Source organism: Geotrypetes seraphini, chromosome 10, assembly GCF_902459505.1.
Source record: "Geotrypetes seraphini chromosome 10, aGeoSer1.1, whole genome shotgun sequence".
Taxonomy (NCBI): domain Eukaryota; kingdom Metazoa; phylum Chordata; class Amphibia; order Gymnophiona; family Dermophiidae; genus Geotrypetes; species Geotrypetes seraphini.
The window spans coordinates 87,398,062-87,419,655 of NC_047093.1; the positions used below are offsets into that span (position 1 = coordinate 87,398,062).

At 42.4% G+C, this 21,594-nt stretch overlaps 1 protein-coding gene and 1 long non-coding RNA gene across 11 annotated transcripts in view; one reads left to right on the forward strand and one right to left on the reverse strand.

Moving 5' to 3' along the window:
• Positions 1 to 21,594, forward strand: part of ASTN2 (astrotactin 2) — a 1,902,914-nt gene that overhangs the window by 1,821,319 nt on the left and 60,001 nt on the right. The window lies entirely within an intron of this gene.
• On the reverse strand, positions 4,079 to 8,020 carry LOC117368238. The gene is made up of 4 exons (XR_004540932.1): positions 5,733 to 8,020; positions 5,181 to 5,273; positions 4,971 to 5,039; positions 4,079 to 4,874 (listed from the first exon to the last, which is right to left on the reverse strand). It is a non-coding gene; the product is annotated as an uncharacterized LOC117368238 (long non-coding RNA).

The window sequence follows — 21,594 nt, forward strand, 5'->3', positions numbered from 1 at the left end:
TATAACTTAATAGCTGGACTTGTAAATAAAACAACAAAACATGGTCTAAGAGACATTTGGAGCATTGAGATTAAGCATTCAATTGATGCATCTCAATGGCCACAACTTTGGCCTAAAAAATATTGCCACTATCATCTTGAGGCTGGGACATTAGATCATCTTTTATTGTATTGTCCATATATATTATTAGTTTAGAAATCAATGTTGCCTCAAATAAATAGGATGAAGGACAATCCAGTAGCCTTGACTTATTATTGTATTATGGCAAATTATGTATTTAATTATGTCGGAATAAATATGATTTCAGGAAATGTTATTCATGTTTTAATCTTACATCAAGTGTTAAAAAAAAAAACAAATTTTAATTTAAATGCAGCACTTGCAATTCTTTCTAACACTTAATTGTTTCCATTGTGTCCTTACGTGTTACTTAGTTGGATAGTACAATACAAATTTACATTTAATGGCATAGTTATTAATGTCATACTAACATAAAGAAACAACAAAATGTTTTAAACATTGGTAAATGTTTATTAAAATATTGCATATGTGATAAACATGTAATACACATATGTTCAAATGCAGTGTCAACAACACAAAATCTTTCAGTTCACCATTCATGATCTTTTATGTACAACATACTGAATTATATCTTTATTCGTTTTAAATCATAAACAAGTGTGCAATAATATATCCATTAAAGGTGGCACAGCAGTTAAACATCAGTGACAGTGAGTAAGGATGTGGTTATAGCAGTGAAAAAACATCAGGAGCAAATTAACAGACAGTTTAAGTGAAACAGTAGAAACAACAGTCTGGACCACCAAAAGGAGTGGGGGACATAGACAATTTAAAGTGTATCATCTGTTCATGCACCATGTGTGGAAATCACACATTTTGCTATACGACCTTTGAAAAAGAAAGACCATACACACCCTTCAAATTAAATGAGCAACAGTGGGAGAGAGTGAGATATTGGCAGAGCAGTTAACCAACATCTGTGAGAGTGAGAGCAGTGGTTTCAGAGACAGCACCTGACTGACATTCTGCTGGGGGGGGGGACTCTGCTTCTGGGTCCTGCAAAGGCCAACACCTGACTGCCACCATCACGTTTGCACCCTTGTCAACCCATTCTGGGTCCTGCAAAGGCCAACACATGACTGCCACCATCAGGTTTGCACCCCTGTCAACCCATTCTGGGTCCTCATCTTTTTCTGAATCTCATGGCTTCAGAGACAGCACCTGACTGACATTTCTGCTTATGTACTTTCTAGGCCACCAAAAACAAGGGAGGAAATGTACAATTTCAAGTTTTACAAATTTTCCTTAACACAGCCGCTTTCCCTGAAGCCGCTCCATCCAAGATACCATCTGACCTTCCCTACGTGAAGGAAAAAGCCTTTGAACACCACCCACAACACCTTGAAAATGTCAAAGCGAGTACAGTATGCTTGAGTGGGTTACCTTGCTCGGCATAAAAAACCTTCACGCTTGGCACATGTCAGAGCAGTGGATACTAGGATAGGTAGGGGTCAGAGGAGGGCTTCAGAGAAGCAGTTAACCAACAGTAGTGGGAGAGAGAGATATTGGCAGAGCAGTTAACCAACATCTGTGGAGTGAGAGCAACAGTTGGCAGAGCAGTTAACCAACAGTAGTGGGAGAGAGAGATATTGGCAGAGCAGTTAACCAACATCTGTGGAGTGAGAGCAACAGTTGGCAGAGCAGTTAACCAACAGTAGTGGGAGAGAGAGATATTGGCAGAGCAGTTAACCAACATCTGTGGAGTGAGAGCAACAGTTGGCAGAGCAGTTAACCAACAGTAGTGGGAGAGAGAGATATTGGCAGAGCAGTTAACCAACATCTGTGGAGTGAGAGCAACAGTTGGCAGAGCAGTTAACCAACAGTAGTGGGAGAGAGAGATATTGGCAGAGCAGTTAACCAACATCTGTGGAGTGAGAGCAACAGTTGGCAGAGCAGTTAACCAACAGTAGTGGGAGAGTGAGATATTGGCAGAGCAGTTAACCAACATCTGTGGAGTGAGAGCAACAGTTGGCAGAGCAGTTAACCAACAGTAGTGGGAGAGTGAGATATTGGCAGAGCAGTTAACCAACATCTGTGGAGTGAGAGCAACAGTTGGCAGAGCAGTTAACCAACAGTAGTGGGAGAGAGAGATATTGGCAGAGCAGTTAACCAACATCTGTGGAGTGAGAGCAACAGTTGGCAGAGCAGTTAACCAACAGTAGTGGGAGAGTGAGATATTGGCAGAGCAGTTAACCAACATCTGTGGAGTGAGAGCAACAGTTGGCAGAGCAGTTAACCAACAGTAGGGGGAGAGAGAGATATTGGCAGAGCAGTTAACCAACATCTGTGGAGTGAGAGCAACAGTTGGCAGAGCAGTTAACCAACAGTAGTGGGAGAGAGAGATATTGGCAGAGCAGTTAACCAACATCTGTGGAGTGAGAGCAACAGTTGGCAGAGCAGTTAACCAACAGTAGTGGGAGAGTGAGATATTGGCAGAGCAGTGGTTTCAGAGACAGCACCTGACTGACATTTTGCTGGGGGGGGACTCTGCTTCTGGGTCCTGCAAAGGCCAACACCTGACTGCCATCATCACGTTTGCACCCTTGTCAACCCATTCTGGGTCCTGCAAAGGCCAACACATGACTGCCACCATCAGGTTTGCACCCCTGTCAACCCATTCTGGGTCCTCATCTTTTTCTGAATCTCATGGCTTCAGAGACAGCACCTGACTGACATTCTGCTGGGGGGGGGGACTCTGCTTCTGGGTCCTGCAAAGGCCAACACCTGACTGCCACCATCACGTTTGCACCCTTGTCAACCCATTCTGGGTCCTGCAAAGGCCAACACATGACTGCCACCATCAGGTTTGCACCCCTGTCAACCCATTCTGGGTCCTCGTCTTTTTCTGAATCTCATGACAGCACCTGACTGACATTTCTGCTTATGTACTTTCTAGGCCACCAAAAACAAGGGAGGAAATGTACAATTTCAAGTTTTTCAAATTTTCCTTAACACAGACGCTTTCCCTGAAGCCGCTCCATCCAAGACACCATCTGACCTTCCCTACGTGAAGGAAAAAGCCTTTGAACACCACCCACAACACCTTGAAAATGTCAAAGCGAGTACAGTATGCTTGAGTGGGTTACCTTGCTCGGCATAAAAAACCTTCACGCTTGGCACATGTCAGAGCAGTGGATACTAGGATAGGTAGGGGTCAGAGGAGGGCTTCAGAGAAACTCCTGGGGGAGAGATCCTGAGCACAACAGTTTGCAGGCCTGTAGCTTTCGGGCCACCAAAAGGAGAGGGGGACATAGACATTTCAAAGTGTCTCTCCTGTTCCTGCAGCATATGTGCTTGGGAGACCATATGGACATGTCAAAGCAAATTTCAAATCTCAAAGTGCACACAATTGTAGCATAGCAACAGGAAAACCTGAACTTCAACATCAAACTCTACAGTTCCAGATTATGTGCTATACCACGGAGATATTGAAAGAGAGGTGTTTGACCATATGTTGGCAGCAGCGTTGTTAGTCTTTGCGTCACTCTCACATACGTGCTCTTACTGCTGGGTGGTGCGCGGTTACCAGCCTGGAATCGAGCAAGCAACTGTTCTGTGTGATCTTGCTCACGCTGTATATGTTCAAGGAGTTTAAAGATGGTTGGATGGTGGCATGCAACAGAGGATTGAAATGCATGGTGCCAACCTTCAACGGAATTATTGGTCCGAGGCAGTCCATCTTCCACACGGGAGCGCATATTCCACAGAGGAATAGGAAAAGGTGGCACCCGTCTCCCATTTGGCCGCAATCTCCCGATGTAATTGTCTTCCCAATAGTCATACACCAGGGTCAGTTCATCTGGTCGACTCTCCTCCAAGGTCTGGAAACACTCAGCAACATCATCCACAGGAACAAAACTTAATGCTAACAGCATTTTGGTGAACATTCTTACTCTCTCCTCATCTCTATAGCTGGCGGTCAGTCCCTCATGTTGAATTCTGCGCCACAATGATTGACCCAGATGGAACAGGCAGCCAGAAACTGTAGCAATGGGAAATACAGTGCGGGCAGCTTGCAGACTTGCTCTCTCAAAGTCCATCAAGATTGTCAATGGTGCCAACGTGTTTCTGGTTTCCAGCAGTTTCCTCAACACACGTTCATAGTCCTCCTCCCTTTTACTGTTCAACAACACGTAGACCATGGGAAGTGCACGATTGTCTACAAATGCATGGATGGTAAAGACTTGGACAAACAAATGGGGGGCAACTTTGAATGTCCCATCCATGAACCAATGTCCATGTTGCTCCAACACCTCAAGATTAGATTCTGTAGTGAAAATGAATATGCGTCTTTCATCATTTTCACCTGAATCCCACAACAGTAATTGTTCACCACGTGTGCTTCTTTGTAGCGGCTCAGGAATTTGTATGTCTCTTATGCACCTGGGATTACCCATTGCTAGATGGCCTGCATTTCTCTTTCTATTAACTGTTCTCTGCATGGAGGTGTATGCAGGCAATAATGTAGCTGCTTCTAAACTTGTCCCAGCTGTTGTGCCATGAATGATCTGACGTGGCCTTTCAACCGTAGCCACAGCTCTTTCACGTATGTCTCCCATCATTCGATCAGCTTCAATTCTAGCATTGTTGGGTGCATGCACATGCGCCGTTATCTCAACAGAAGATCCATCAACGAGCCTCTTTCTTCTTCCCACACAGTCACGGCGCACACACCTCCAGGACGTGGATCCGTCTGCCATCACTCGGTCACGCCGATATCGATAGCCCTCATTAACCCAGTGCTCTCTCCCACGCTGTGAAGTTATTACTTCCATGTCTATGTCAAATCACTCCTGAAACCATACAATTAATAACATTATCCTATTTTGACTTGCAATTGATATACAATTGCCTATATCATGAATGCACTACTCAAAAGAACATCATACCTGTAAGACTGGAAGTATATCGATGAAACCCTCAGGAACTGTAGTCGACCTTCAACCCTGAACCAGTACCTGCAAGAATTATAACATGCATGTAAACTTAATGTTCACCCCCCACCAATCTCCAGCACACAAAAAAACATGCAAAGGTCAAATAGGTGAGGTTAGGCCATACATATGTAGAGTTTAGTGCTATGGCACAACACCATATACCTGCAAGGGTGCGATTCCTGTCAGCAAAACACTGAAGATGTCTGTCCTCTGTTGACTGTGGTGTCTTGATTGTAGTCTGTTGATTGTAGTCACCTTCAGTAGTAGATTAGATAAGGTTATTATATACATAGGACATACAAATCCCTATATGTAAAGTTCAGTGCTATGGCACAACACCATATACCTGCAAGGGTGCGATTCCTGTCAGCAAAACACTGAAGATGTGTGTCCTCTGTTGATCGTGGTCTCTTGAATGTCCTCTGTTGATTGTAGTCACCTTCAGTAGTAGATTAGATAAGGTTATTATATACATAGGACATACAAATCCCTATATGTAAAGTTCAGTGCTATGGCACAACACCATATACCTGCAAGGGTGCGATTCCTGTCAGCAAAACACTGAAGATGTGTGTCCTCTGTTGATCGTGGTCTCTTGAATGTCCTCTGTTGATTGTAGTCACCTTCAGTAGTAGATTAGATAAGGTTATTATATACATAGGACATACAAATCCCTATATGTAAAGTTCAGTGCTATGGCACAACACCATATACCTGCAAGGGTGCGATTCCTGTCAGCAAAACACTGAAGATGTGTGTCCTCTGTTGATCGTGGTCTCTTGAATGTCCTCTGTTGATTGTAGTCACCTTCAGTAGTAGATTAGATAAGGTTATTATATACATAGGACATACAAATCCCTATACCTCTGTACTTACGTTGCCTCCAAGATTGAACTTCTAGACAACACTAGGGTTTCAGCAAATTCATATCCCTCAGCACATGACTGCAAGACTAAAATTTATAAGGTTAGCACATAGATATAACAAACAACACCCACTATGTCTGTACTTACCTTTGCAATCATACCTGTAATAGTTAAAATCTGGCTTGCCAACCATCATGGATTAAGAACGTCATTATACCTAATCGCAGACAGAAGGAAGGCAGAGAGGCCCAAAACAAGGACCCACAACAATTGTATACAATCACCCTCACTACACACCCAAGGCTAAAAGTGTACCCCAATAAGCCCTACCATCAGACTATTTATCCTATCCTATTGTTCCAATTTAGCAAAACCAAAAAATGAAGCTATGCATATACCTGTAAATGTGAATATCCTCTTATGTATGATACCTGCAAAAGAAAATGGTACCCAATGCCTTTATAAAACTATAAACCGTGAGCACACTCGGTTTTTTAAAAAATCTTTATTCATTTTAAATGACACATCATGTGTACAAGAATCAAAACATTAAAATGAAATACATCACATGTCAATCAAGTACCTCCCTTCCCAACCCACTTCCCCACTCTTACTTTTCCCAATATGAATGATAATAGTATAATTTAGACACCCTCCCAACAATAAGACAGTGTATCTTTAAATAGAAAATAGTGTATATTCATTACAGTAAGATGTTAATGTCTCCCTTTTTTATTGTTACTGTTCTTTCCATTTTGATAATGTGACATAATGAATTGTACCCAAAACTAGATACTTTAAAATTATTACGTATATGTTGAATGGTGACTCCTGTGCTGATATTTTCCTTTTTTTTTTCTCATGCACTTACCCAATAATATTGCATCATTACATCATGATACAATCCTCAAATTAAACATATTCAGATACTAGTGTTGCTGGCATAAGAGTTTTTACCTCATGCCAACAAGTTTTTTTAGATATTTATTACTTTTAAAATCTATAACTCCATCCAATTATGCTTCCAATTAATATCCATCATCACATTATACATAATCTTAATACCATACCTCAACCTTCTCGCTCTTTTAACATGCGGGAAAACTAAGCGCAAGACGGGGTGTCCTTAAAAATCCGCGTTCCGTGCCCCTTTTCAGGTCCCTGCCCCTGACAGGGCTGGATGAGAAGGTTCATAGACAACGGCGCGAAAGACGAAAGCCAATTTAAGGCAAGGCGCGCCGCCGCACCGCACCAAATTACAGTTTTTAGGGGCTCCGATGGGGGGTTTTGTTCGGGAACCCCCTTCTGTTTACTTAATAGACATCGCGCCGGCGTTATCGGGGGTTTGGGGGTCGTAACCCTCCACATTATAGTAAAGTGGGGGGTTCTCCCCCCCTCGCCCTCCGTCGGAGCCCTAAAAACGGTCATTTAGAGCGGCGCGGCTTGCGCGCAATCGTCTATGAACCCGTCGGAGCCCTAAAAACAGTAATTTAGAAAGGCGCGGCGTCGCGCGCTACGCTCAATAGGGTGGGCACGCCTTTGACCCGGCGCGCCGGCGCGCTTTTGACCCGGCACCGTATGGGAATTTAACTCTGACGGATCCTAGCATGGGGAAGGGAAAGCATTAGGATCCTTCAGAGTTAAATTATCATACAACTCTGTCAGAGCCAGAGACTAAATGTGGCAGGGACCCGAAAAGTGGCGCAGAACGCGGATTTTTAAGGACCTGTGCGTTTAGATACGGGACCAAATCGCGGTTCATAGACAATTGCGCGTAAATATAAACTGGTTCATAGACAATTGCGCGCAAGATAAGATTTTTAAGGACCTGTGCGTTTAGATACGGGACCAAATCGCGGTTCATAGACAATACGGGACCAAATCGCGGTTCATAGACAATTGCGCGTAAATATCACTGGTTCATAGACAATTGCGCGCAATACAAGAACTGAAAATGTAAATATCAACATACCTATATAAACTTGAGGATCAATTGCGCTGAGTTTTATGATCGCGATTGTCTTGCGCGCAATTGTCTATGAACCATACCCCCCCTCCCTTTTCTTGCGCGTGAAGCGTAAATATAAACATACCTGTAAATGAAGAAATGTGGACGTTCGCTCTCACCAGAGGCGAGATAAATCCGCGCAAGACAAATATTCGTTATAGATCAAGTACCAGCAAAACCAGATCTTTACCTATAACGGACACGGTCAGGCAGCGAAAGGAAGGCGGGAAAGGAAGGAGGACATATATAATGTAGAAACGTAACCATAGTAACGAAAATGCATTCACGTGACTTGTATATAAATGCTGTTCGGAGAATATATATCATGAGATAACGTAACCATGGTAACGAAAATGCATTCACGTGATTTATGTTGAAAACGCAAAGAGTCAACGTTGACGTGATGACGTGTTCGGAGAATATATATCATGAGATAACGTAACCATGGTAACGAAAATGCATTCACGTGATTTATGTTGAAAACGCAAAGAGTCAACGTTGACGTGATGACGTGTTCACGTGCTGTACGTGCGCGTGTCCTCCGATGGTCAAGCGGCCTCTAGTGGCGCGCTCAGTTGTCTTGCGCTGAGTTGTCTTGCGCTGAGTTGTCTTGCGCTCAATTGTCTTGCGCGGAGTTGTCGCTGCGCTGAATTGTCTTGCGCGGAGTTGTCGCTGCGCTGAATTGTCTTGCGCGCAATTGTCTTTGCGCTTATTTGTCTGCGCGCGATTGTCTGCGCGCGATTGTCTTGCGCGTTTTTGACCTGTCACCCAGGTCTGTCCAGCTCATCCTTTGGTTAGGTTTGTTGTAGGACGTTTCCTACTTATGTTACATTCAGTTGTAGTGATTGACATTATGTACCATTGTTAATCTAATATTTACTTGCTTACTGGTCAATTGCTGACTGTTTATTATAAAATATAAACTTCAATAAAAATGATTGAACAGAAATTTTTTTAATGTTATCAAATAACAACCAAAGTATTAGGGGTTATATTAGACCCCCCCTCCTTGACATACAAGGATCAAATTGCAAATTTATGAAAGAAAACCATGTATGTAATGAGACAGTTGAGATTAGTAAAATGTTTTTTTTTTGTAACATCACTTTGTACTGGTAATACAAATGTTATTTTTATTACAACTTGACTATTGTAATTCTTTGTGTTTGAACGTAAACTCAAAAATGGTTAAAAAAAATTGCAGCTGATTCAAAATATTGCAGTGAGGTTGATATGATTGTGAGGAGATATGATTGTGTTTCTGTATTATATAAGAAACTTCATTGGCTGCCTATAAAGAAACATATATACAGTAGTTTAAAACTGTCTGATTCATTATATTATACAGGCAGAGGCTTCTGATCATCTCACTGTTCTTTTCACGTCCACATTATTCATCTGATAGAGTAGTACATTTTAGAGGTAGATATTTTAAATGACAATTTAACTCCTATTTTACATATGCTGCTATTGTTGTTTGGAATGATTTAGCTAGGTAAATAAGGACAGAAATTAGTTATTGGATATTTTGTAAAATGCTTAAAACATTTTTATATGATAGATTGTAAAGTTTGTATTTTTATTTAAAGAATTATAAGAATATATTTTTATCTAAAGAATTGTATCTTCCCATATAATTATTATGGCTTTTTTCTGATGTAAATCACATTGAACTAAATGGAATTATAGTGATTCAGAAATTTTGTATTAGATTAGATAACATATAAAGCAATTTGCAAGGGAAAATTTTCCCATCAATAGTAATTAACTTAACGCATTAAGCATTTAGCCCACATTATGGAGAATCAAGTGAATAACAAAGAAATAAATCCCAAAAAGAAATTTTAAATTACAATTCCCTGTTCAGCAAGCAAACTCATATTTCTTTACCCCAAAACAACAAAAAAAATTATCCAACTGTACTGTGAAGGAAACTTTCCAGATGAGTAGGATCCAAAAAGATATAGGAATTATTTCTAATTGTTACCAGACATTTACAAGGATATTTTTAATAAAAAGGTGCATCTCACATCTAGAACCCTACTGTAGGTTTCAGCAGTAGGAAAGCCTTACATTGTAACAGGCTTCTCTTACCCCCTCCCCCCTTTATGAAGCCACATTAGGCTTTTTCATCATCAGCGGCAGCAGTAAAAACTCTGACGCTCATAGCATCAGAGTTTTTACCGCCATAAACAGTGATTTAAAAAAACCTAACTTGGCTTCATAAAAGATGGGGTTAATGACTTCCAAATTAATTTATTCTACAGCTCCTCATTACCTCTCATCTCATTTCTCCTTACACCTTTTCTGTGAAATTGCTCTTCTCTGTCCTTCTCCACCACTATCAGTTTTAAATTCCACCTTGCTGTAGTGTACACCTGGACCAGATATCCGAAATCACAAAATAATGTGTGCAGATTTTGGCATGCTTTAATCTATGCATGCAAATGTGTGCTGTCCCCAGACTCAGCCCATGCATATGCCTATCTGCAAAATAGGTGCTATAGCATTTCGAATACTTATGCAGGTCATTTTAGCACATTCCTGGGACATAAATCTTGGTTCCTTCATTACAGAATTGCTCCCGTAGGAGGAAATTCAATAAATGGTGCCCAAAGTTAGGCATTGAGATGATCTGTACTAAGGTAGTAGTATTCTGTAAAGGTGCTCTGCATGGAATAACTTTTAGTGAATGCTAACTTAGGGGTCATTTAACTAAGGCACACTAGTGTGCCTTAGCGTGCGCTAAATGCTAATGCGTGCTAATGTGTCCATTATATCCTATGGAAGCATTAGCACGCGTTAGCGTTTAGCGCGCTAAGGAGCATTAGCGCGCCTTAGTTAAAGGACCCCTTAGTACACATTTCACACCTAACTTTGAGTATAAGTATTTACACCTGCAGCAAATTCAAGTACAGTAGACTCTCTGTTAACCAGAGCTCAAGCAACCAGCAAAAAAAATCAAATACTGTAATACTTTAAATAAAAATGAAAATAAAATCAATTTCTGGCAGAAATTTAAGTGTAAACATGGCATGCCACACCCGAGTACGCTCAAACCTTTCCTACCACATGTCCAGTAGTTTGTCTGGAACAGTTTTTGGTATGGCATAGTAAGGGGTAGTGCTGCCCGATTCAAGAAAAAAAAAATTTGATTCGATTCAGCCTATTGAATGGATTTTTCGATTCGATTTGATTTTCCTGCCCAATTGAATGTTTTTTTTCAAACACCCTGGTGGGTTTATTTTATAGCCTCTTCACCCCCTTTACCTTCTTCTAAACCACACTGGCACTGTGGTGTAAACAAAATAAACAAACAAAAAAGACTTTTCCTCTCTCTTTTAAATCCTAGCTCATGTTTACGGTCTAACACCAGTTTCTGGCAGGATACACGTTTCAAATCCGACACATTGTAATCACAAAACAGAAAATAAAATTCGTTTTTCTACCTTTTGATGTCTGGTCATTATTCAAATTTTGTTGGTCCCAGGCTCTGGTTGTCTTCTGATAACTTGCTTGCCAGGGTTCCCTTCTTTCTTCTTTCTCTGTGCTAACCATCCATCTGCCATCTCTGTCCTCCCCTTCTGTTTTCCTTCCCTCCCCAGGAGGTCTGGCATCTTTCCATTTTTTCATCTCCCTCCACAGATCCACCTTTTCTTAACTACCCTTTCATCCAGCACCACCCCAGGGTCTACCATCTATCCCTTTCTTTTCCCAACTACCCTCCTACCAGTATCTCTATTCCCCCCTTCCACACCATACCTTGTGTCCAACTTTTCTCCTTTTCTGTTCCTTCCCTCCCTAAATCCCATTGTCCCCTGAAGGTCTGTCCCCCTCTGAATGCCTGCATCTCCTCCTGAAGGCCTGCACCCCACCCCTAAAGGCCTGTGCCACCATCCCTGAAGGCCTGTTTCCCCCTTAAAGGCCTGTCCCCTCTTAAAGGTCTGCATCCCTAACCTGAAGGCCTGCCTGTCCCCCCTGAAGGCCTGCCTGTCCCCCCCTCTTGAAGGCCTGCATCCCCCCCAAAGGCCTGCCTGCCTGTCCCCCCCTTGAAGGTTTATCCTCCTCTGAAGGCCTGTCTGCCCCCCTTGAAGGCTTGTCCCCCCCTTAAAGGCTTGTTCCCCCCTCATAAAGGCCTGTCCCCCCCTTAAAGGCCTGCATCCCACCCTTGAAGGCCTGTCCCCCGCCTTGAAGGCTTGTCCCCCCCTTAAAAGCCTGCATCCCATCCCTGAAGGCCTGCCTGCCTATCCCCCCTGAAGGCCTGTCCCACCCCCCACCCCAAAGGACTGCTCATCTCCCCCCTCCGGAAGGCCTCCCACTGGTGTCTGGCTTTCCCCCTGGCCTCCCCGCACCGTTTACCTTTGAGGAGCAGCCTGCAGACAAGATTGCCATGCTAGAGATCTTTGCACTGCTTCGGAGCTGTTTCTTCTGCTGCGGTCCCGCCCTTCCTCTGACATCAGAGGTAGGATCGCAGCGGAGGAAACAGCTCAAAAGCAGTGCAAAGATCGCTAGCACAGCAATCCTGTCTGCAGGCTGCTCCTCAAAGGTAAATGGTGCGGGGAGGCCGGGTGGGGGGGGGGGAAGCAGGAGTCCAGGGGGGAAACCGGATGCCAGAAGGGGAAGCCAAATTGTGAATCGAGCAACACTAGTAATGGGTATAGTATTAATTAGGCCTATTTTTAATAGTAACTCTGAAGCAACCAAAAACTACATTTATCCGGCATCTATCCAATCCCCATGGGTGCTGGTTAACTGAGAGTCTATTGTATTGCACCTAATTTCTGGGAATGCTCCGACATGTGCATGTCCCTTCTATGGTCACACCCCTTTGGAGTTGTGAGCTATGATATTCAGGTGTGTTTTTAGGGCAGATCCACGTGCAAATCCTAATTACCGTCAATTAAGTGCTTGCTAATGCCAACACTTGATTGTTATCTCCTAATTAGCTAATCAGGTTATGCACAAATCTGTGATCCACACCCAAAATTGCATACCAAATTGTGGGTGACCTATACAGAATCCAGCGGTTAATGTCTGTGCATCTGTGTAAGATGCACTTGCTTGTTGTAGTAGTGGGGTGTCAGGTACGTTAGATAGATTGTGAGCCCACCGGGACAGATAGGGAAAATGCTTGAGTACCTGATTGTAAAACCGCTTAGATAACCTTGATAGGCGGTATATAAAAACCTAATAAACTTAAAACTTAAACTTGTGATCTCTGAATGGGAATGTTTGAGGCTATCTATAGATGTATATGAGTTTCATCATATGTATTTCTTCTAAATGCTATTTTAAATTTCTGGACTACTTTTCTTTTTATATATATATATATATATATAAATCTTTATTGAATTTCAAACTTTGACAGTGCAAAACAATTAATTGAACATAAACACTGCATAAAATGCACTATGAAATACACAATTAATACATGAAACAATCATTTCCCCCCCTCCCAATTAATAATACAAGAAGAACTATTACGTGAATACAATTATAATAAAATAATTTTATACTCAAAGTACATTTCCTTCTCCTTCCCCCCCCCCCAGATGTGTAAAGAAATCTAGTTAAAGGACTACTTTTCTTATGTTAGCTTAAGATGGTTTATAACAAATAAGAGAAAGCAAGCTCAATATAAACAAAATCTTTAATACTAAAGAAACACAATGGCAGAAAAACATAAAAGACAACTTAAAATCAATATGGATTAACCTGAGTTAAAACAACCTGAGTTAAAACAATTATTATATAAAAAAATAAATATATATTCATAAGTCATGGCAATTTTTTCTTCTATTGAAAATACCCTAAAACTGGAAATCTAATATATATGTTTGAAAGTGTGTGATATGTTGCCACCAGATAAGAGATGAGTTCAGGTCTCTGGTAGGGGAGAAATAAAAAAACATACCATTTTAAATCATCTTTTTATTATGGCATACAGTGTACAAACTGTTTAACTGTTAATATCCTTCAACATAGTTTCCCAGATTGTTCGCAGTTCATTGCCATCAACAGAGAAGGTGGTGAATACCATCAATTGCATTTATGCCATGGAGAACTGCTATCTTGTTAAACTGTAGTTACTTCCAATATGCACATATGTCACCGAAATATTGACATTGGGTAGTGATCAATTCCAGACCTCTGCACTCATCTTTCATCTGGTGGCAACGTTAAGTACATACATGTCATACACTTTCAAACGTATATACTAAATTTCCACTGTAGGCACATTTTCAAGAGAAAAATAATAATTGCTATGACTTATGAATCAACCCACATATATATCTTATGTGTATTCTGATGTCCAAGTATATCTGTTTGTAATTATGCTGTGTATACCGCATCATCTCCACGTTCATAGAGCTTGACGCAGTTTACAGTAGGAGAAATAGGAAAGAACTATAACAGAGGGTTAGAGGTAGAAGTGTGAAGAAAATTTAGAGGACTTGGGATGCCAAGATATAAGAGTTTCCTTGATTCCTAAATTAGAGGGAGACTTACATTTTTTGAGAAAAGCCAGGTTTTCAGATGTTTGCGGAAAACTTGAAAAGAGCTCAAGTTCCGAAGAGGGGAGGTAAGGATATAATTTACTCCGCTGAGACAGGGTAGGCAAAAACGGAGGAGGGGTAGTGCTATATATCAAGGAGGAAATCAAAATTACCAGAATCACAGGGGTCAAGTATACAGGGGAGTCCCTAAGAGGGAACCTTGCCAGGGGAAGTGGCAAATGCCTGTATCTGGGCATTGTATACAGACCTCCTAAACAACAGGACGACTTAGAGAAATAATTAATCGAAGACATCGAGACCATTACTCTGCATGGAGACACTGTACTGTTGGGGGACTTCAACATGCTGGATGTAAACTGGAATAAACTTTCAGCTATGGCCAGCAGCAGCAGAAGGCTACTAACCTCTATACGAAGAGCACGACTCAAACAAATGGTAATGGAGCCCACTAGGGATCAGGCAATTCTGGACCTGATACTCACCAATGGAGATAGCATCACAGAGGTTTCGGTAGGTGAGGCGTTGGCCTCCATCAACCACAGCATGGTGTGGTTTCACCTCAGGAAGGGATCCACAAGGTCGAACACGTCAATGAAGGTCCTTAACTTTAAGGGAACTGACTTCGAGAGCATGGGAGATTTTGTCTATGAGGCACTGCAAAACCAAGACACAACAGATAATGTGGAGGTAATGTGGTCAGCTCTGAAATCTACCCTACAGGAAGCAACCAACCTCTTTATAAAAACCATGAGTAAACAGCGGAGAAATAACAAACCCCAATGATTCTCTGCGGAGATCTTGGAACTCGTAAAACAGAAGAAAAGAGCATTTGTATCCTACAAACAATCACAACGACCAGAAGCCAAAGAAGCTTATCTAGAGAAATCTAGAACTGTTAAAACAGAGGTCAGAAACGCCAAACTCCGGATGGAAGAAAATTTAGCTAGGAATATTAAAAAGGGATAAATCATTTTTCAGGTATGTTAGTGATAGAAAGAGGAATACTGATGGGATAGTGCGCCTGAGGAAACCCGACTGCAACTTTGCAGAATCGGTCTCCGATAAAGCCGAACTACTGAACAAATACTTCTGCTCAGTATTTACCTGTGAGATGCTGGGATCCGGTCCACAGCTGCAAACAAGGGAGAGCTCAGAAGACCCATTTAGGAATTTTGAATTTTCCACCAGCAGCATCTACCAAGAATTGTCAAGGCTCAAAGTGAATAAAGCCATGGGACCGGATAAGTTGCACCCCAGAGTGCTTAGGGAATTGAGAGATGTCCTAGCAGAACCGTTAGCCAAGCTCTTCAATCTTTTCCTGAGCACGGGAAAAGTCCCATTAGACTGGAAAACAGTTAACATCATTCCATTTCACAAAAAGGGATGCAGGTCAGAGACTGCAAATTACAGGCCAGTAAGTCTTACATCAATAGGGTGTAAACTTAAGGAAACGTTGTTTAAACATAAATTAGATATAGTTCTGGATGATGAGAGGCTGAGGGACCCCCATCAGCATGGATTTACAAAGGGTAGGTCCTGCCAATCCAATCTAATCAGCTTCTTTGACTGGGTAACGAAAAAACTAGATAAAGGAGAGTCCCTGGATGTAGTGTATCTAGACTTCAGTAAGGCTTTTGATAGTGTCCCACACCATAGATTATTGAAGAAGATGAGCTTGCTGGGACTAGGAGAAACATTAACTGCATGGGTTAAAGACTGGCTCAGTGGCAGACATCAAAGGGTAGTGGTAAACGATACTCCCTCCGAAACGTCGGAGGTGTTTAGTGGAGTACCGCAGGGATCGTTCCTGGATCCAATCCTATTTAATATCTTTGTACGGGATCTGCCTCAGGGACTTCAGGGTAAAATTGCATTATTTGCTGATGATGCTAAATTATGCAACGTAGTGGGCGGAGGTACCATGCCCGACATTATGACACAGGACCTACTTTTACTGGAGCAATGGTCTACTATTTGGCAACTGAGTTTTAATCAAAACTGAGAGATATCAAAAAGCAAAGGAAATTCAGAACTAACTAATATAAAGAAAATAAAGAATCCCTTCTACAAACTATCCAATAAATCATAAAACTCAAGAGACATGAGTATAATGTACAAAAGTTATCATATAATAACCACTATAATGCTTTATTACCTTAATTAATATAATTTTTTTAAATTAATTTTAATTGTAATAGTCATCAAAACACTTAAAACACATACAACCACAAGATAAAAAGACACAAGCAAAAACAAACACAGATACGAATACAAATATAAATATGAATATAAATATAAAGATGGCACACAGGGTACGCTCTGTTCATAAAGCCAAGAAGCAAAAGGCAAAATTGAGCAAATACTTAGCTGAAAAGTCCGATGAGCTAAACATAGCAGAGGAGCAACCCAGCCATCCTTAAACAAAGCCAAGTCAGTTCACTTCAAAGTTCAAAATCCAATCGAAGACTAAAGTGCTGATGTGCGATGATAACTCCAATAATGTGCAATATAATTCCAATGATGTGAAGAGGTCTAAATCAGGTCAAAAAAGGTGCTTTAAAGGATGCTTTAAAAGACGTTCCACACTTGTCCAGACACAATGCAGGGTTTGGACGGCAAAAGTTTCTTGCCCTTCCTCAAGAAAGGCCGTGTTTCGATAAGGTCTTTATCAAGAGGAGGAACTGAGCGGGTGGAGAGTCTAGGCCGGAACTACCAACAACAACGCAGGGCTAAACTTCCGCCAGCTCTGCATTGTTGTTGGTAGTTCCGGCCTAGACTCTCCACCCGCTCAGTTCCTCCTCTTGATAAAGACCTTATCGAAACACGGCCTGTGTTGAGGAAGGGCAAGAAACTTGTTGCCGTTTAGGCTCTGCATTGTGTCTGGACAAGTGTGGAATGTCTTTTAAAGCATCCTTTAAAGCACCTTTTTGCACCTGATTTAGACCTCTTCACATCATTGGAATTATATTGCACATCATTGGAGTTATCATCGCACATCAGCACTTTAGTCTTCGATTGGATTTTGAACTTTGAAGTGAACTGACTTGGCTTTGTTTAAGGATGGCTTCGTCGCTCCTCTGCTATGTTTAGCTCATCGGACTTTTCAGCTAAGTATTTGCTCAATTTTGCCTTTTGCTTCTTGGCTTTATGAACACAGCGTACCCTGTGTGCCATCTTTATATTTATATTCATATTTATATTTGTATTCGTATCTGTGTTTGTTTTTGTTTATGTCTTTTTATCTTGTGGTTATATGTGTTTTAAGTGTTTTGATGACTATTAAAATTAATTTAAAGAAATTAAAATAATTTTAAAAATTATATTAATTAAGGTAATAAAGCATTATAGTGGTTATTATATGATAACTTTTGTACATTATACTCATGTCTCTTGAGTTTTATGATTTATTGGATAGTTTGTAGAAGGGATTCTTTATTTTCTTTATAACTGAGTTTTAATGCCAAGAAATGTAAAGTTATGCACTTTGGTAGCGGAAACCCATGCAGAATCTACACTCTGAATGGTGAGACCTTAACTAGAACTATTACAGAACGGGACCTTCATTAGTGAAGATATGAAGACGGCCAATCAAGTGGAGAAAGCTTCATCCAAGGCTAGACAAATGCTGGGTTGCATCCGGAGAAGTTTCGTCAGCCGAAAGCCCGAGGTGGTAATGCTGCTGTACAGGTCCATGGTGAGACCACATTTGGAATATTGTGTTCAATGTTGGAGGCCACACTATCAAAAGGATGTGCTGAAAATGGAATCGGTTCAGCGAACGGCCACTAGGATGGTCTCAGGACTCATGGATCTCCCATATAAAGAACGCCTAGGTAAGTTGCAGCTATACACTCTCGAGGAATGCAGAGAGAGGGGAGACATGATAGAGACGTTCAAATATGTTACTGGCCATATTGAGGTGGAAGAAGACATCTTTTTCCTCACAGGACTTATGGCGACAAGAGGGCATCCGCTAAAAATCAGGGGTGGGAGATTTCATGGTTACACTAGGAAGTATTTCTTCACTGAAAGGGTGGTTGATCGACCACTTCAGGTAGTAGAGGCCAACAACGCGCTCGATTTTAAGAATAAATGGGATAAACATGTGGGTTCACTTCGAGGAAGTGCTTAGGGGGGTGGGTTATTCGAGTGGGCAGACTTGTTGGGCCGACGGCCCTTTTCTGCCGTCATACTCTATGTTTCTGCTGTCATTGAAGTATTTAGAAAACCCTCCACTCAGTGATGTTACCATTTTAAATGGATGAGATTTTCTTCCTGGTATGCAATGAATTCTCTTGAAGCAGTCACATGTCCATTTCCATACATCCTAGACTACCTTCTTCACCTCACTGACTCTGCTCTAAAAACCAACAGTTTGAGCACATCTCAGTGCTCAGTTTCACTCTCCCTTAGATAACAAGTATTATTTACCACCAAACCAGCTATCAGGCCTTCACCTGTTGCCTGGGATCTTAATGTGGTACTGTCTACTCTTATGAAGTCTCATTTTGAGCCACTCATAACTTGCTCTCTCAAACTTCTTAATTGAAAAGTTGTTTTCCTCATAGCCCTCACATATACATGCCATGTGAGTGAACTTCAAGCACTTGTCGCTGTTCCTCCCTACACAAGATTTTATCATGACAGAGTAGTGCTCTGAATTCATTCAAAATTCCTGCCCAAATTTGTCTCAGAATTCCACCTCAACCAATCCATCATTTTGCCTTTTTCTAAAGCCACATTCCCATCTTAATGTCATGGACTGCTCTGGCATACTATCTTGATTAGACTAAATCTCATAGAGGATCCTCACAGCTCTTTGTGTCTTTTGACCCTAACAGACTCTATTTGACTGGTGAACTGTATTTCTTTTGTGTATACTGAAGCAGAGCTGATGCTGCAGGGCTATGTAACAGCCTACAATGTTTGAGCTATGGCAGCCTTGGAAGCTCATTTCTGCTCCGCCTCTATTGAAGCATTTACAGAGTGGCTGCTTGGTCTTTGATCCATACCTTCACCTCTCACTACTGTTTAGAGCAGGGGTGCCCAACGCGTCGATCGCGATCTACAGGTCGTTCGCTCAGGCGACCCCAGTCGATCGCACAGCAGGTTCCCTTCTTCCCTTCTCTTTTTTTCCCCTCCTGACTGGCCCGCCTCTTAAAGAACGCTGGCCAATCAGAGTGCTGGAAGGGTGGGGTGAAGGTCGGTGGGGGACGGAGCTCAGCGCATCACAAGAAATAGAAGTGCCTGTAATGATTGAGGTAAGAGCGAGGCCTAATGCTGCCCAATATACAATTTTAAAAACCCCAAAATCGGCCTCCCAATCAGTGGTGTACCGAGGTGGGGCGGTTCGCCCCCACCCCGGGTGCACGGCTTGGAGGGATGCACAGCCGTCCGGGTCCTCCTGCCATTCCTTTCCACCGGTCTGCGCACGGGGCTCGCACCCGCCGCCCAAATGGTGCTGTTGGTTATCGCGAGACTCGCGGGAGTTGACGGCACCATTCGAGCGTCGGCATGGGACCAGGCAGGCGCGAGCCCCGAGCGCGGACCGGGGGAAAAGAAAGGCAGGATGACCCGGACCTGGCCGGCTGTGCACCCCTCCAAGCCGTGCTCCCGGGCGGATCGTCCCCCTTCTAAATCCATTGTACTTGTCTTTTATTCAGTTCCACTAATGAGCATTGTGACAGGCAGTTCTTGGAAGTATTTCTTTGTTTTTCTGTGCCTAAGTATTCTATTAATTTAACTTCCTTATTCCTGTGGGGATCTCCAAAGGGGACGAATGGGAGACGGCCGGTGACAGGTGGTACTTTAGCAATTCTTACAGGTTGCCATAGGCCTCAGGAGCTGTCTTCCCTCTGCCGTGGTCCTGCCCCTCCTCTAAGTCAGAGACAGGCTTGGGGCAGAGGGAAAACAGCTCCTGAGGCCTATGGCAACCTGCAAGGATCGCTAAAGTACCAGCGATCCTCTCTGCAGACTGCTCCCTGCTGGAATTAGGGGATGTGGGGAGGGTAGGCCTTCGGGGGGGGGGGGTGCAGTCCTTCAAGGGGTAGTGCAGGCCTTCAGGGGGGAGTCAACCTTTGAGGGGGATCATTTTGACCTGGTCATTTTAAAAGTAGCTCGCAAGCCCAAAAAGTGTGGGCACCCCTGGTTTAGAGCAAAACTCCAGAAGAGACAGTCCATTTGAACAAACAGTTCTGTAGAATCTATTCTCTACTTCAAAACAGCTTTCTCTCCAACCCTGTTGGATTTCACCAGGTTCCTGTAATTCAATATTTGATCTCTTCCAGAAACATGATCTTGGCAGCTTGAGAGTCTCACATGTGAGAATATTATGCCTGCTTGTCCTCAGAGAAAGCAAAGATACTTATCTGTAGCATAGCAGGCATTTATTCTTACAACCTATCCACCTCCTCTTGTTAGCTTCTTAGCTTTGTTACTGAATTGATAGTCCCATGAGCCAATGTTGGGCAGGAAGGAACCAACACGCATGCAGTATGAGCACTGCCTAAAAAATTTAAAGTGACACTGCAGTAGATAGTGTCTGTACCAGGTTCTGTGGATGATGTCACCCATGTGAAAATATATGCCTGCTGTCTTCAGAGTACACCTGCTGCAGGTAAGTATATTTGCTTTCTGGCCCTTTCCCTATGTATGAGAGGAGACATGATCGAAACATTCAAAATACTGAAGGGAATAGACTTAGTAGATAAAGACAGACTATTCACACTCTCCAAGGTAGGGAGAATGAGAGGGCACTCTCTAAAGTTAAAAGGGGATAGATTCCATACAAATGTACCCAGAGAGTGATGGAGAGCTGGAACGCTCTTCCGGAATCTGTTGTAGGGGAAAATACCCTCCAGGGTTTCAAGTCTAAGCTGGACAAGTTCCTGCTAAACTGGGATGTACGCAGGTGAGGCTGGACTCATTTAGAGCACTGGTCTCTGACCTGGGGGCCGCCGCATGAGTGGACTGCTGGGCAGGATGGACCACTGGTCTGACCCAGCAGAGGCAATTCTTATATTCTTATGTAAGCTATTATGGACTGTAACTTCAGAAGTGTGAAAGTGAGGCCTTTGGCCTGTGTATATCTTTGAAGGCAGAAATGTCATATAACTTGAGATTATAGGGTGTAGTTGTACAGTGGGGTACCAAGGGGGGGGGGCGGTCCACCCTTGGGTGCACGC